Source organism: Microtus pennsylvanicus, chromosome 1, assembly GCF_037038515.1.
Source record: "Microtus pennsylvanicus isolate mMicPen1 chromosome 1, mMicPen1.hap1, whole genome shotgun sequence".
Lineage (NCBI taxonomy): Eukaryota > Metazoa > Chordata > Mammalia > Rodentia > Cricetidae > Microtus > Microtus pennsylvanicus.
The window spans coordinates 103,057,800-103,073,897 of NC_134579.1; positions in this window are offsets into that span (position 1 = coordinate 103,057,800).

Consider the following 16,098-nt stretch of genomic DNA (forward strand, 5'->3'; position numbering starts at 1 on the left):
GTGTAGCCCAGGCTAGTCTGGAACTCACTGTGTAGCCCAGGCTAGTCTGGAACTCACTGTGTAGCCCAGGCTAGTCTGGAACTCACTGTGTAGCCCAGGCTAGGACTGGCCTTAAACACACGCAATCCTCTTGCTTCAAACTCGGCTGTTAGGTTTCATTAAGATTCTGTAGTAGCCAGGTGGTGGCACACCTTTAATCCCAGCATTTGCGAGACGGGGTGGGGAGTGGGGGTGGATGACCTCTGTGAGATCAAGGTCAGTCTGGTCTCAAAAAACCATAAAGGGAAAAGATCCCATGATAAATTTACATTTTTTTGAAATTATGTTCATGGGACTGGAGAGATGGCTCAGAGGTTAAGAGCATTGCCTGCTCTTCCAAAGGTCCTGAGTTCAATTCCCAGCAACCACACGGTGGCTCACAACCATCTGTAATGAGGTCTGGTGCCCTCTTCTGGCCTGCAGGCATACACATAGACAGAATATTGTATACATAATAAATAAATAAATATTTTTTTAAAAATTATGTTCATTTACGGAGAGAGGTCCACATTCACTGGTGTGGAGGCCAGAGGGCAACCTGTCGGAGTCACTCTTTTTCCACCATATGGGGTGTGGGGCTTGAACTCGGGTCCTCGGCCTTGACCGCGAGCACTTTCACCAGACGAACCATCTCACTGGCCCCACGGCAGCACTTTAACCACCCTCTGCGGGATGATTCGGCATTGAAAGTGTTTGCTGGTGCCCTGCAGTTTGCTAGGTCTTTCTTTAATTGAATATAATTATGACTCTCTCCACCCCCTACCCCAAGATTCATGCCCCTCTGACTGAACTCAGCGAAGTCACTCCTCAAATACGTGACTGTTTCCTCCCATGTCCCTTTGGGGTCTCTTCCCTAAAATGCTGCCTAAATACGATTACATTCAGGGTAGTTGGTGTTTTACTTCATTGTTATTGCTCTTGTTGTTCTTTTGTTTTCCGGACAGGGTTTCTCTGGCTGTCCTGGAATTCACTCTATTATCCAGGCTAGCCTCGAACTCAAAGATCTGCCTGCCTCTGCCTACTGAGTGCTGGGATGAAAGGTATGTGCTGTGACTCCCAGGCCACTTAACTGCTCTTACAGAGGACCTAGGTTTAGTCTAGCACCTGCACGACCGCTCACAGCCATCTGTAACTCTAGTTCCAGGTGCTCTGATGGCCTCTTCCGTCCCCTGAGGACACCAGGCATGCGTGTGGTACACAGACATACATGCAGGCAAACATTCTTATACATTTTGAAAAAAATAAAAATAAACCCAAAAAGTCAGGCGAGGGCCTTGCTGCCAAGTCTGACTGGAATCACATTCCTGGGACTTAAATGGTGGAAAGAGAGAACCAACTCCTAAAAATCATCCTCTGATATACACACACAAACACACACACACACATACACACATCCCTGTGAGTTTGAGGCCAACCTGGCCTACAAGAGCTAGTTCCAGGACAGGCTCCAAAGCTACAAAGAAACACTGTCTCGAAAAACCACACACACACACACACACACACACACACACACAAAGAAAGACATAGACACATACACTCAGACACACAGTCACACACTCTCACACACACACACACTCACACAACATAATTTTTTAAATAATTTACTTATTTCATTTCGTGTACATTGGTGTTTTTCCTGCATGTATGTCTATGTAAGGGTATTCAGTCCCCTGGAACTGGAGCTACAGACAGTTGTGAGTGCTGGGACTTGAACCTGGTTCCTCTGGAAGAGCAGCCAGGGCTCTGTTGCTGAGCCATCTCTCCAACCCCCCACAGTGAAATTTCTTAAAATCAAAATAAACAAAAGACTCTCTGTTTGAACTGGTGTGTACCCACAGAGAGGTTTCTCACAACACAACGCCAAGCTGAAACCGGACACGAAACCAGACATAAAAGAACACAGCGGGGAGCTGGGTGGGTCTTAGCAGCGTGCCTGCCGAGCACACACAGACTTGAGGTTCATCCCCAGCACTGCACAGCAAAACAAAGAAAGCCCAGCATTTTGGAGATCAAAACCTTGGCGCAGGTGTGGGAGGAGGCCCCAGGGCTCAGTGCTGGGGCCTGGGAAAACTCACAAAGAAGATTCTGGTTCTGCCAGTTTACCTAAGAGGGGTTTGTCTCAGCCCGCCTCTGTAATGCTATCCTCGCCTCCCATGCCAAGTTGGCAAAGGGTCAAAAAAGGTTAGTTAGATCTGGAAGGAACCAGAGAGCAGGTGCCCTTGGGAACAGCAATAGAAGTCAGCAAAAGGAACTATACATCGCACCTTCCATGTTGGAGACCACTCTGATTTTCGCCTCCTCCTCCTCCTCTTCCTCCTCTTCCTCCTCCTCCTCCTCCTCTTCCTCTTCCTCCTCCTCCTCCTTGTCCTCCTCCTCCTCTGGAACACACAGATATTCTCCTGCCACTGCCTCTGGAGTGCTGGGATTAAAGGTGTGCACCATCAGATTAGACCACCCCCCCACCTTTTTTTGAAGATAGGATCTCATGTAGCCCAGGCTGGTCTTAAACTCAAACTTGCTATGTAGCCAGAGAAGACCTTAAATTTCTGATCCTCCTACCTCTACTTCCTGAGTCCTGGCATTGTTGGCTTGCATCACCCACATCTGGTTTTTGCAGTGCTGGGATTTGAACTCAGTACTTCCTCCATGGCAGGTAAATACTCTACCTACATGCCCAGACCCCATTGTGTTCTTGTTCTAGACATTTGAAAATGGTTTTTACTCAAAAGCTAACTAATCAAGGAATGTCTGTCTAAAATAAAACAAACTAACAAACAAACAAAAATAGAGATACCTGTTGGGCAGCAGTGGTGGATGCCTTTCATCCCAACACTCGGGAGGCAGAGGCAGACAGATCTCTGAGTTCGAGGTCAGCCTGGTTTATAGAGTTCCTGGACAACTAGGACTGTTTCACAGAGAAACTCTGTCTTGAAAGATGAAACAAAACAAAACAGCAACAACAACAAACCCAAAACAGGGACATCTAGGGACAGTGAGCTGGCTCAATAGGTTAAGGTGCTTGCTGCCAAGCTTGAAGATCTCAGTTCAATCCCTGGGACTCACACAGTGGAAGGAAAGAACTAACCCTTCCAAGGTGTCCTCTGACTTCCACACATAAGCTGGGGCATGTGTATGGCCTCACATGTTAAATAAATATGTGTAGTAATAAAACACACACACAGGGCTGGAGAGATGGCTCAGAGGTTAAGAGCATTGCCTGCTCTTCCGGAGGTCCTGAGTTCAATTCCCAGCAACCACATGGTGGCTCACAACCATCTGTAATGGGGTCTGGTGCCCTCTTCTGGCCTGCAGGCATATAGACAGAATATTGTATACATAATAAATAAATATTTTTAAAAAATTAAAAAAAAAATAAATAAAACACACACACATATATATGCGTGCATGAGTGCGCGCGCACACACACACACTGGGCACCTCACCATCTCACTTTAAAACTAAAGTCACAGAGATGAGTGAGTAAAGTGGCTTTCTGTCTGTTTTGTTTTCTTCTTTCTGAGACAAGGTTTTCCACGTAGCTCAGGCTGGCCTCCAGCTTGCACCAGTCTTTCCCTTTCTGGCATTGGTGCACCTCCATACCTGACTACTACTGACTCTCAGTTCTTGCAGCATCTGTGTCCAAAACCCCCAAAGGCACCCCATGTTCCTATTACATGGTCTTGTGTCCCAGGAACAGCAAAACCTCACTAAGATCTCATCCGGTGATGAAATCACCCCCAAGAAGAAGTAGTCGCTGCGTGGGAACAGGCTTGTCCCCTTGAGCCATAGAGACGTCTTCAAAAACCTTGCAGAATGAGAGCTGAGACAACAATCATGAAGATCTCACCTGGCCCATGACTGCCTAATCACACATGGCTCTCGCCCCATTCTTCCTCCTTTTAAATCTAAAGCTTATCTCAGTAGGCCAAAGATGGATCTGGGGGCCGCTGGCCCCTTTGCCTATACTTTCCAATATGGAATCTCTTTTCTCTGATTTTCACAAATTTTCCCTTTCTTCCTCCTCCTCTTTCCTTTTCCTCTGTGTTTTTTCCTTTATCTGTGTGTGTGTGTGGTGTGTGTGTGCGCGCGCACAAGTATCACCGTGCTTAAGTGGTGCTCAGAGGACAACACACAGGACTTGGTTCTCTCCTTTTACCCTGTGGGTCCCAGGGATTGAACACAAGCTGTCTGTCCTGATGGCAAGCTCCTTTGCTCACTGGGCCAACCTGATGGTTCTTGTTTTGATTTTTGAGACAGGGTTTCCTGTAGCCCAGGTTAGCCTAGAACTTGTGGCTAAGGCTTACCCTTGAATTTTTTTAAAAGGTTTATTTAATGTACATTGGGGTTTTGGCTGCATGTATGTCTGTGTGAGGGTGTCTGATCCCCTGGAACTGGAGTTACAGATAGTTGTGAACTGCCATATGGGTGCTGGGAATTGAACCTGGGTCCTTTGGAAGAACAGCAAATGCTCCCAGCTGCTGAGTTATCTCTCTAGCTCTGACCCTTGAATCTTTTTAAATATAATTTATTTAATTTCATTTTATGTGCGTTGGTGTAAGGGTGTCAGATTCCCTGGAACTGAGTTACAGATTAGTGTGAGCTGCCGTGTGGGTGCTGGGAATTGAGCCCAGGTCCTGTGGAAGGGCTCTAACCACTGAGCCATCTCTCCCACCCAACTCTTGGATTTTTAATCATCCTGCTACTACCTCCATGAGTGCTGGGACTACAGGTATGAGCTGCCTCTCTCCATTTATGTGTTGCTGAGACTGGAACCCAAGATATTGTATGAGCTAGGCAAGTACTTCGACATTTTGTTTTCTTTCGGTGGATTCTTATGTAGCCCAGGCTGGTCTTGAACACACCTGATCAGTCTGTCTTCAGCTCCTAAGCACTGGGATTACAGATGTGTGACTTACTTGTCTCTGTAATAAGCGTATTGGGACAAGTAGTCAAGCCTAATATATCAGAAATGGGACTTCAGTCCTAAAACTCCAGCTGCATTCTGTCTTTCTGTCTGTCTGTCTCTTTTTCAGATAGGGTTTTGGTTTTTGTTTTCAAAACAGAGTTTCTCTGTAGTTTTGGGGACTGTCCTGGAACTAGCTCTTGTAGACCAGGCTAGACTCGAACTCACAGAGATCCACCTGCCTCTGCCTCCTGAGTGCTGGGATTAAAGGCGTGTGCCACCATTGCCTAGCTGAGAAAGGGTTTCTCTATATAGCCCTGGATGTCCTAGAACTCACTATGTATACCAGGCTAGCCTCTGACTTGGAGATCTGCCTGCCTCTGCCTCTCCAGTGCTGGGATCGAAGGTGTGCACCACCACTGCCCAGTTCCAGGTACGTTCTTATGCTTTGTAAACTTAACTCTTGGGTAGAGGTCATGGCTAGCTGCCCAGCTGGTGGCAGAGCCAGTGTGGGGACAACTGTTAGTCAGCAACCTGGGCTTCCTGGACTGCTCAGGGACACCTGCAACTGGGATCTGACCTGACACTACTTTATGGACTATCCCTGATTTTTATATCATTTTTATGATTTGACAACAGGAATCTAGGTGGGACACCTCAGGCTGGTCACTCTTTCGGCTTTTCTGTTCTTTCCTTGCTATGCGATTGAACTGGATAATTTGACTCAATAAGCCAGGGCTGGAGTTGTAGCTCAGCTGGTAGAACACTGAGCAAGCATGCATGAAGCCCTGGGTTCAGGTACCAGCATTGCATAAACCTGCTGTGGTGGTACATGCCTGCAACGCTAACACCAAGAGGTGTAGAGGCAGGAGGATGGGAAATTCAAAGTCAGGGTTACTTAGCAAGATTGAGGACAGACTAGGCTATGCGAGACACTGTAATGGATTGCTAATTGTCAGTTTGATGGAATCTGGAGTCACCTGGGAAAGACTAGAGTCACCTAGAAAATGTGTCTCCGGGCATCATCTTGATTTAATATAATCATCCTGATTATATTAAAGGGTCTCACTGTGTAGCCCTGTCTGAGCTTGGAACTCTCATATGGAGCTCTCCTGCCTGTGCTTCTGGACTTCTGGGATGAATTCATGCACCCACAAGGGAAGAGCCATTTTCCCTGTGGGCGGGACCAGGGCAGCAGACCCTGGGCTGTAGAAGAGAAGCAAGACTACTGGGTAGCAACATCAGTCTCTCTTTGTTTCCTGCTTACAGATGTGCTGTATTAACGCTTCAAGATTCTCATATCTTCACTTCCGCACCATGCATGTCTGTTTTTTTTTTTAATTTTATTTAACTTTATTTTATGTGCATTGGTGTGAAGGTGTCAGGTCACCGGGAACTAGATCTTCAGACAGTTGTGACCTGCCGTGTGGGTGCTGGGAATTGAACCTTTGGAAGAGCAGTCAGTGCTCTTAACCACTGAGCCATCTCTCTAGCCCCTTTTTAATTTTTTTAAATTTATTCTGTATACAATATTCTATCTGCATGTATGCCTACAGGCCAGAAGGCACCAGATCTCATTACAGATGGTTGTGAGCCACGATGTGGTTGCTGGGAATTGAACTCAGGACCTTTGGAAGAGCAGGCAGTGCTCTTAACCGCTGAGCCATTTTTCCAGCCCCCACTATGCATATCTGTATGAGTGTCGGATCCCCAAGAACTGGAGTTACAGACATCTGTGAGCTGCCTTGTGGATGCTGGGAATTGAACCTGGGTCCTCTGGAAGAGCAGCCGTTGCTCTAAACCACTGTGCCATCTCTCCAGCTCAACAGTGTTTTTCTTCTTCTTTTAAGATTTGCTTGTAAAAAAAAAAAAAAAAGATTTGCTTGTAGGCCGGGCAGTGGTGGCGCACGCCTTTAATCCCAGCACTTGGGAGGCAGAGGCAGGCGGATCTCTGTGAGTTCAAGACCAGCCTGGTCTACAGAGCTAGTTCCAGGACAGGCTCCAAAGCCACAGAGAAACCCTGTCTCGAAAAAAAACAAAACAAAAAAAAATTTGCTTGTTTTATTTTATGTGCATACGTGTTTTGTCTCCAAGTGTACACCACATGCATGCCTCATGCCTTGCCTGCAGATCCAGAGGAGGGCACCAGACCCCCTGGAACTGGAGTTACAGATGTTTGTGAGCTCTATGTGGGTGCTGGAAACCAACTCCAGTCCTCTGGAAGAGCAGCAAGTGCTCTTAACAGTCCTGAGTTTGCCAGTTTTAAACAGTCAGACACAGCTGGGTGCATGTGGTGACCCACACCTTTAATCCCAGCACTTGAGGGGCAGAAGCAGGTGGATCTCTGAGTTTGAGACTAGCCTGGTCTACAGAGTGAGTTCCAGGACAGTTAGGGCTTCATAGAGAAACCCTATCTTGAAAAACAAAAACCAGCATTTGGGAGTCAGAAACATGGAGCTGATCTACTGGGAGCTCATCAAGGCCAGCTTGACTGTGACTGAAAAAGCATGGGTTAAAACTGGACTCTCTGAACATGGCGAACAATGAGGGCTGATGAGAAGCCAAGGACAATGGCACGGGGTTTTGATCCTATGCAATGTGCTGGCTTTGTGGGAGCCTAGCCAGTTTGGATGTTCACCTTCCTAGATATGGACAGAGGGGGGAGGACCTAGGACTTACCACAGGGCAGAGAACCCTGACTGCTCTTTGGACTGAAGAGGGAGGGGGAGAAGAGTGGGAGGAGGGGGAGAAGGGTGGGAGGAGGGGGAGGGAAATGGGAGGCTGGGAGGAGGTGGAAACTTGTTTTTTTTTTCTTCCTTTTCTCAATAAAATAAATAAATAAATAAAATAAGAAAAGAAACATGCAGATTTCTACAAGTTTGAGGTTAGCCTGGTCTACATAGCAAGTTCCATATGAGCCAGGGCTATCTAGCGAGACGGCGCTGGTGGTTTTTTGTCAACTTTCCACAGACAAATCTGAGAAGAAAGAATCCCAGTTAAGGAATTGCCTTCTGCGGGTTCCCTAGAGACAAGTTTGTGTGGAGCATTTTCTTGATTCATGACTGACGTGGGAGTGTCCAGTTCCTGTGGGTAGTGCCATCTCTAAGCGTGTGGTTATAGGTGATATAAGAAAACAGCCTGAGGGGGCTGGAGAGATGGCTCAGTGGTTAAGACTGTTCTTCCAGAGGATCTGAGTTCAATTCCTAGCACCCACATGGCGGCTAACAACTGTCTGTAACTCCAAGATCAGACAAACATGCCAGCAAAAAATAAGAAAGAAAGCAGCCTGAACCAGGCGGTGGTGGTGGTGCACAACTTTAATTCCAACACTTGGGAGCCAGAGGCTGGCAGATCTCTGTGAGTTCAAGAACAGCCTGGTCTATAGAGCAAGTTCCAGGACAGTCAGGGCTGTTACACAGAGAAACCCTGTCTCGAAACACCACCCACCCCCAAAAAAGGAGAAAAGCAAGCCATGAGGAGCAAACCAGCAAGCAGGTTTCCTCGATGGACTCAGCTTCAGTTCCTGCCTCCAGGTTCTCACTATGAGCTATGAGTTCCTGCCCTGGCCTTTTCTTTCCATGGTGACCTGTGATCAGAATGCGGAAGTCAAATCAACACTTTCCTCCCCAAATCGCTTTTGATAATGATCTTTATCATAGCAGTAGAAAACATCCTAAGACAAAGACATTTTTTGGAGGGGGGAGGCAGCTTAGTTGGCCTGTCTGAGTGGGTGATGTAATACTGCCTAGAAATGGAGGCTGGAATGACAGGCATCTTGACCAGCGTGTCTGCCACAAACTTCTTGGCTGGTCCCGAAGGGCCATTGTGATCCAGGCCAGAGTCATTCCCCAGCCTGACCTGCACCTGGTCCTGCAGGAGGACGAATTCGTGGCAACTTTATGAGTCACAGCTCTGAGGCAGCGCCAGCCGCCACTTGCTGTTTCCTCTGTGAGTTGTACACTATGGCACTTCTTATAACCACGCTCTGCTCTGCACATGCATGCACGTGTGTGGCACAAGCATGTGTTTCCACATGCATTTGATTATGTGAATGCACGTGGTAGTCAGAGGCTGGCAACAGGTGTCTTTCTCAATTGCAATCACAAAACAAAAACCAAACAAAAAAAATCCCCAAATGAACTAAAACGTACCTTTACTACCTCCCTGGGCACTGTATACTTTTCTTCATTCCGTCCTCCTTTTTGATGGTGAGTACATATGTGTACAGTGTAAGTGTGCAGCGTGTGAGGTATCTGTGCTCATGTGAGTAAGGAGGCCACAGAGTACGTGGGGTTTCATGCTCACCATTCTCTACCAGGTTTACTGAGACAGGACATCTCACTGAACCAGGATCTAGGCTGACAGTTGGCAAGCCCCAGTGGTCCTTGTTCTTCATTCCTGACCCACAGAGCTGATACTAAAGGTATTCACAGGGCCACACCCAGCTTTTCGTTTGAGACAGGGTTTCTCTAGGTATCTTTGGCTGTCCTGGAACTCTCTTGGTACACCAGCCTGACCGACCTCGAACTCACCTGCTTCTGCCTCCTGAGTGCTGGGCTGTGGTGGCGCATGCCTTTAATCCCAGCACTTGGGAGGCAGAGACAGACAGATCTCTGTGAGTTCAAGACCAGCCTGGTCTACAAGAGCTAGTTCCAGGACAGGCTCCAAAACCACAGAGAAACCCTGTCTCAAAAAAAAAAAAAAAAAAAAAAAGAGCTAGTTCCAGGACAGGCTCCAAAACCACAGAGAAACCCTGTGTCAAAAAACCAAAATAAATAAAAGAAAAGAAAAGAAAAGCATGCACCACTACTGATCAGCACACCCAACATTTTACAAGAGTTCTGGGAATTAGAACTCAGGTCTTCTTGCTTGCACAGCGAGAGCTCTTATCTTGACCTTCTCCCCAGTCCCTCCTCCCACTTCTTCTCTTAGTCAGGACCTTCCAATGCAGCCCAGCCAGTCTCAGATTTTATCCTGCCTTAGCTTCCTAAGGGCTTCGGTTACAGGCCTGTGTCACCACAGCTGGCTTATCCGTGAAATATGAGTACAGCTCATCTGAAAGGGGGCCAGCTACAGGTGAAAGAAGGGAGCATGACTGCTAAATGAATTAATTGAACCAGCTTTAAGACAGGGCCACATATCCCAGGCTGGCCTCGAACTGGTTATGCAGCCACCAATGATCTTGAATTTCTCATCCTCCTGCCTCTACTTCCTGAGTGTGGGGAATAAAGGCAAACATCTCCATGCCCTGTTGGTGTGGTGCTAGGGGTGGGACCCCGGGTCCTTATTCATGCCAACCAAGACTCTACCAACTGAGCTAAATTCCCAGCCCTGCCACCTGGAGCTTTTGAGACAGTGTCTCTCTGTGTAACAGCGCAGGCTGACCTGGAACTTGGAGAGTTGCCTGCATCTGCCTCTTCAGTACTTGGATTAAAGACATATGCCACCATTACCTGTCTCTTGGCAGATTTTTATGTAGCCCAGGCTGGACTTGAACACCTGATTACCCTGCATCCAGCTCCTGAGCACCAGGATTATAGATGTGTGATTACTTGTCTCTAAATAGGCATATTGGGACAGGTGGCCAAAAGTCCGTCAGAGATGGAGCTTTAGTCCTAAAACTCTGGCTGCATTCTGTCTGTCTGTCTGTCTGTCTGTCTGTTTCAAGACAGAGTAGTAAGGGGAAGATTCCTGTCCTGCCAGCAGCTCCCAAATAACCACACTGAGCCTTGTAGAAATTATAAATACTCGGTCAATAGCTCAGGCTTATTACTAGCTAACTCTTACCCTTAAGTCAATCCATATTTCTATCTATATTTTGCCCTGTGACTTGGTACCTTTATTAGCATGGCACATCCATCTCTTGCTCCCTCTGTGTCTGGCTGGCACCTACTGACTCTGCCCTTCTCCTTCCCATCATCCTTAGTTTGGTCACCCCACCTATACTTCCTGCCTGGCTACTGGTCAATCAGTGTTTTATCAAACCAATTTGAGTGATGAATCTTTTCACTGTACAAGAAGATTATTTCACAACATTTCCCCCACTTTGTCTAATTAAAAAGGAAGGTTTTAACCATACACACACACACACACACACACTATACATAATAAATAAATAAATCTTTTTTGCTTTGTTTTGTTTTTTGAGACAGTGTTTCTCTGTCCTAGAACTGCTCTTGTACACCAGACTGGCCTCAAACTCACAGAGATCCACCTGCCTCTGCCTCCTGAGTGCTGGGTTTAAAGGCATGTGCCACCATCACCCAGCTTACAAATAAATCTTTTGAAAAAAAAAGAGCCTCAGAGTTTTACCACTAATGCTGGGTCAGGAAGTTGTCTCTTAAAGGATTCACGTCTCTGCTCACTGCCAACAAACAGAGCCTACTAGAAAAAAAGCAGTTACCAAGAAGCCAAGTCTGACTCTGTTTCGTGTGTTTAGAATCCTCTTGTAAGTTTTGCTAGGTTTTATGGGTAAATTTGTGACCCGCATTGGGTGCCATATGTAAACAGATTTTTTTTTTCCGCCTACCCTTTCCAAATACCTGGTGGCCACTTCACAAAATATTGACTCAGTGGCTAAATATTACTTATAAATACTCAACTGATAGCTCAGGTGTATTACTAACTAACGCTTACACTTAAATTAATCCATATTTCTATCTATACTTTGCCATGTGGCTTGTTACCTTTATTAGCATGGCACATTCATCTACTGGTCTCTCTGCATCTGGCTGGTGCCTCCTGACTCCGCCCTTCTCCTTCCCATCATCCTTAGTTTGGTTACCCCACCTATACTTCCTGCGTGGCCAGTGGCCAATCACTGTTTCATTAACCGAATTCGAGTGACAAATCTTTACAGTGCACAGGTGGATTATTCCATAGCAGGTGAGACTGTTGATCTCAGTGGTTCTCAACCTTCCCATTGCCGAGAACTTTTAATACAGTTCTTCATGTTGTGGTGACCCCAACCATAAAATTATTTCATTGTTACTTCATAACTGTAATCTTGTTACTGTTATGAATCATATGGAAATATCTGGCATGGAATGCAGGGGGTGGAGACCCACAGGTTTAGAACCATTGGCATTAGTTGGTAAACATACTTGTCACATAACTTCCTAAAGACCTGAGTTCAATACCTCAAACACAAGTTATAAAAAGAGGCGTGTGTGATAATATCTGTCTGTAATCCCTGTGCACTCCTCTGGCAAGATGGGAGGCAGAGGCAAGAATGATCCGGAAGCTCTCGGGGAGCCTAGAGTAGAAAGCACTGCAAAAACAAGAGAGTTGTTACCTCAACAAGGTGGGAGGGGAGAACTGATTCCAGAAAACTGACCTCTGACCTCTACACATTCACCATGGCATGCCTGAACCCCCCCCCCACATTAATAATAAAAAGAGGTTGCTGGGTGGTGGTGGTGCACACATTTAATCCCAGCACTTGGGAAGTGGAGACAGGCAAATCTCTCTGAGTATGAGGCCAGGCTGGTCTACAGGGCAAGTTCCAGGACAGCTAGGGCTACACAGAGAAACCCTGTCTCAAAAATCCAAAATAATAATAATAATAGTAATAATAGAAAATAAAAAAAATTGAAAAGGGACCTCAGCAAAAGACTCAACAAGACTGGCAAGTTTAATTTTAGCACAAAGACCCACATGGTGGGAGGAGAGAAACAATTTAGGCAAGATGTCCTCTGACATCCACATACAGGCAGTGCATAGACACACACACACACACAATAAACAAATGTAAAAAGTGTACTCTAAGATGTGGGGGCTGAGCTGGGCGGTGGTGGTGCATGTTTTTAATCCCAGCGCTTGGGAGAGACAGACAGGCAGATGGCTGTGATTTCAAGGCCAGCGTGGTCTACAAGAGCAGTTCCAGGACAGTGAGGACTGTTAAACAGAGAAACCCTGTCTCAAAAACCTGAAGAAAAAAAAAAAAAGATGTGGGGGCTGGAGAGATGGCTCAGTAGTTAAGAGCTCTTGCTGCTCTATTGTCTTAGTCAAGATTTCTATTGCTGTGAAGAGACACCATGACCACAGCAACTCTTAGAAAGAAAACATTTCATTGGCGTGACTCACTTACAGTTTCAGAGGTTTAGTCCGTTATCCTCAGGACTGGCAACATGGTGGCGTTCAGACATGGTGCTCGGGCTGAGAGTGTTACATCTTGCAGGCAACAGGAGGTCGACTGACAGTTACACTGTGTGAAGCTTGAGAAAAGAGACCTCAAAGCCCACCCCCATAGTGACACACTTCCTCCAACAAATCCACACTTCCTTATAATGCCACTCCCTTTGGTGGCCATTTTCTTTCCAACGCCACATCTATTACTGCGTACTGGTTCTGTTCCCAGTACTAGCATCAGAGGACTCACGCTTGTAAGTCCAGCTCCCAGGGGACCTGGTGCACCTCTTCTGGACTCCATGGGCACCTGCACATACGCATATACATAACAAATAAATCATTTTTCTTTCTTTCTTTTTTTTTTTGTTTTTGGAGACAGGATTTCTCCAAAAATCCTGTAACGGTTTGGTAACGGTCCTAGCTGTCTTTGAACTCACAGAGACTTCCCTGTCTCTTCCTCCCAAGTGTTGAGACTAAAGCCTCCACCACCTGGCAGTTTTTGCTTTTTTTTTTTTTTTCCGAGACAAGGTTTCTCTGTAGCTTTGATGCCTGTCCTGGAACTAGCTCTTGTAGACCAGGCTGGCCTCGAACTCACAGAGATTCTCCTGCCTCTGCCTCCTGAGTGCTGGGATTAAAGGCGTGCGCCACCACCGCCCAGCAACCTCTTTTTATTATTAATGTGGGGGGGGGTGCAGGCATGCCATGGTGAATGTGTAGAGGTCAGAGGTCAGTTTTCTGGAATCAGTTCTCCCCTCCCACCTTGTTGCCCGGCGACAGGATGTCTTCTTATCTCTAGTTTCCACCCCTAAAGGGGTCAGATTACAAGCGTACCACCACGCCAGGCTAAAACTCATAAACTGGTGCATTTACCAAATAGCTTTAGGTATCTGGGTTAGGGCAAGCAGGAAGTCACCTCTAGACTCAATGCTGTCATCTTGTGATCTTACTTAGCCTTAGGGTTGGTGGAGTCTAAAAGTATGTTAAGCTTTGAGATACACTCTGGACTTTGTCTATTAGAATTTAGGCCAGATAGGAAAGTTCAGGTGACTGACCCAAGATAAAGGGCCTAGATGCAGTCCAAGATAATGTTGGCTGTAGACCAATAACATTCCACTTCAACCACACTGTACAGTGGTCCCTGGATCTCTGGATGGCTGCATCTCGCTTAGAGATTCAGTTCACGCTGCCCAGGAGGACTACACAGAGAAACCCTGTCTCAGGAAAATACTTGAATAAAAAGAAAAGAGAAAAGAAACTTTGAAAAATGTTATTTCAGGTGTATGGGTGCTTCGCCTGCATGTCTGTGCACTGCGTGGAAGACTGGAGTTCAAGGAGAGCAGAAGTAGGTGTCAGATTGCCTGGAACCAGAGTTAGAGGGTTGTTAGTTGTCATGTGGATGTTGGGAATCAACCAAGTCTTCTAGACTGCTGAGCTATCTCTCCAGCCCTGGAGACAAATGACTTTTTTTTTTTTTCATTTTTGAGTCAGGGTTTCTCTGTAGCTTTGGATCCTGTCCTAGAACTAGCTCTGTAGACCAGGCTGACCTCAAACTCACAGAGATCTGCCTGCCTCTACCTCCCTGGTGCTGAGGTTAAAGGCATGCACCACCAATGCCTGGTTGACAAATTACTCTTTAAGTATAGCTCTCAAGATTCTTTTTTTAAAAAATATTTATTTATCATGTACACAATATTCTGTCTGTGTGTATGTCTGCAGGTCAGAAGAGGGCACCAGACCTCATTACAGATGGCTGTGAACCACCATGTGGTTGCTGGGAATTGAACTCAGGACCTTTGGAAGAGCAGGCAATGCTCTTAACTACTGAGCCATCTCTCTAGCCCCTCTCAAGATTAAGTAGTAAGAGAGAAAAACAAAACAAAACAAACAAAAAAACCCCACGAATGTGAGCTCTACCTTATTTATAATAATTAGTAATGTAGCTCTGATCTAAATTGGACTTCCGGTTCTCGATGTGTCTTTGTATAAATGGCTGAACTTTGCTCATTGCAGGGCACTTGAGTACTTAGGGTGCTAAAGCTCCTTTAGCCTTGGCAGGAGAGATGGCTCAGTTAACAATGTGCTTTCTCTCCAACTATGAGGACCTGAGTTTAATTCACAGAACCTATGTTAAAAAAAACAACAACCCGGGTGGGATAACATTTACTTGTAATCCCAGTGATGGGGAGACAGAGCCAGACAGACCCCTGGGCTCAATAGCCAGCCAGCCACACCTGGTTAGTGAGTTCCAGACTAATGAGAGCCTCTGTCTCAAAAAACCAAGATGAGGGGATGGAGAGATGCTTCAGTGGTGAGGAGCACTGGCTGCTCTTCCAGAGGTCCTGAGTTCAATTCCCAGCACCCACATGGTGGCTCACACCCATCTGTAATGAAATCTGGTGCCCTCTTCTGGTGTGTAGGCACACATGCAGAGGAACACTATACATAATAAATAAATAAATCTAAAAAAAAAAAACAACCAACAAACCAAGACGAGCCAGGTGTGTTGGTTCATGTCTTTTTTGTCTGTTTCTTTGTGTAGCTCTTGGCTACTGTCCTGGAGCTCCATATATAGGCTAGGCTGGCCTTAACCTCTGAGATCTGCCTGCCTCTGCCTCCAAGTGCTGGGATTAAAGATGTGGTGGTGGCACACTTGGGAGGCAGAAGCAGTCAGATCTTTGTGAGTTTACAGCTAGTCTGGACTACATAGTGAGTTCCAGGACAGCCAGAACTGTATAGTAAGATCCTGTATCAATAACAAACAAACAAAAAAGGATGTCACTTAAGAACAACACTTGAGTCTGACTATTGTCAGGAAATCTGAAGCCCACTTTTGACTTCCTAGGGCACCAGGAACAAATGTAATACACATACATGCAAGCAAAACACTCATATACATAAAAGAAATAAATCTAGGGGTTTGAGAGATGGTGTTTAGAACATTGGCTGTTCTTCCAGAGGACCCAAGTTCAATTCTCGGTACCCACATGGCAGTTCACAACTGTCTGTAACTCCAGTTCCAGGGGATC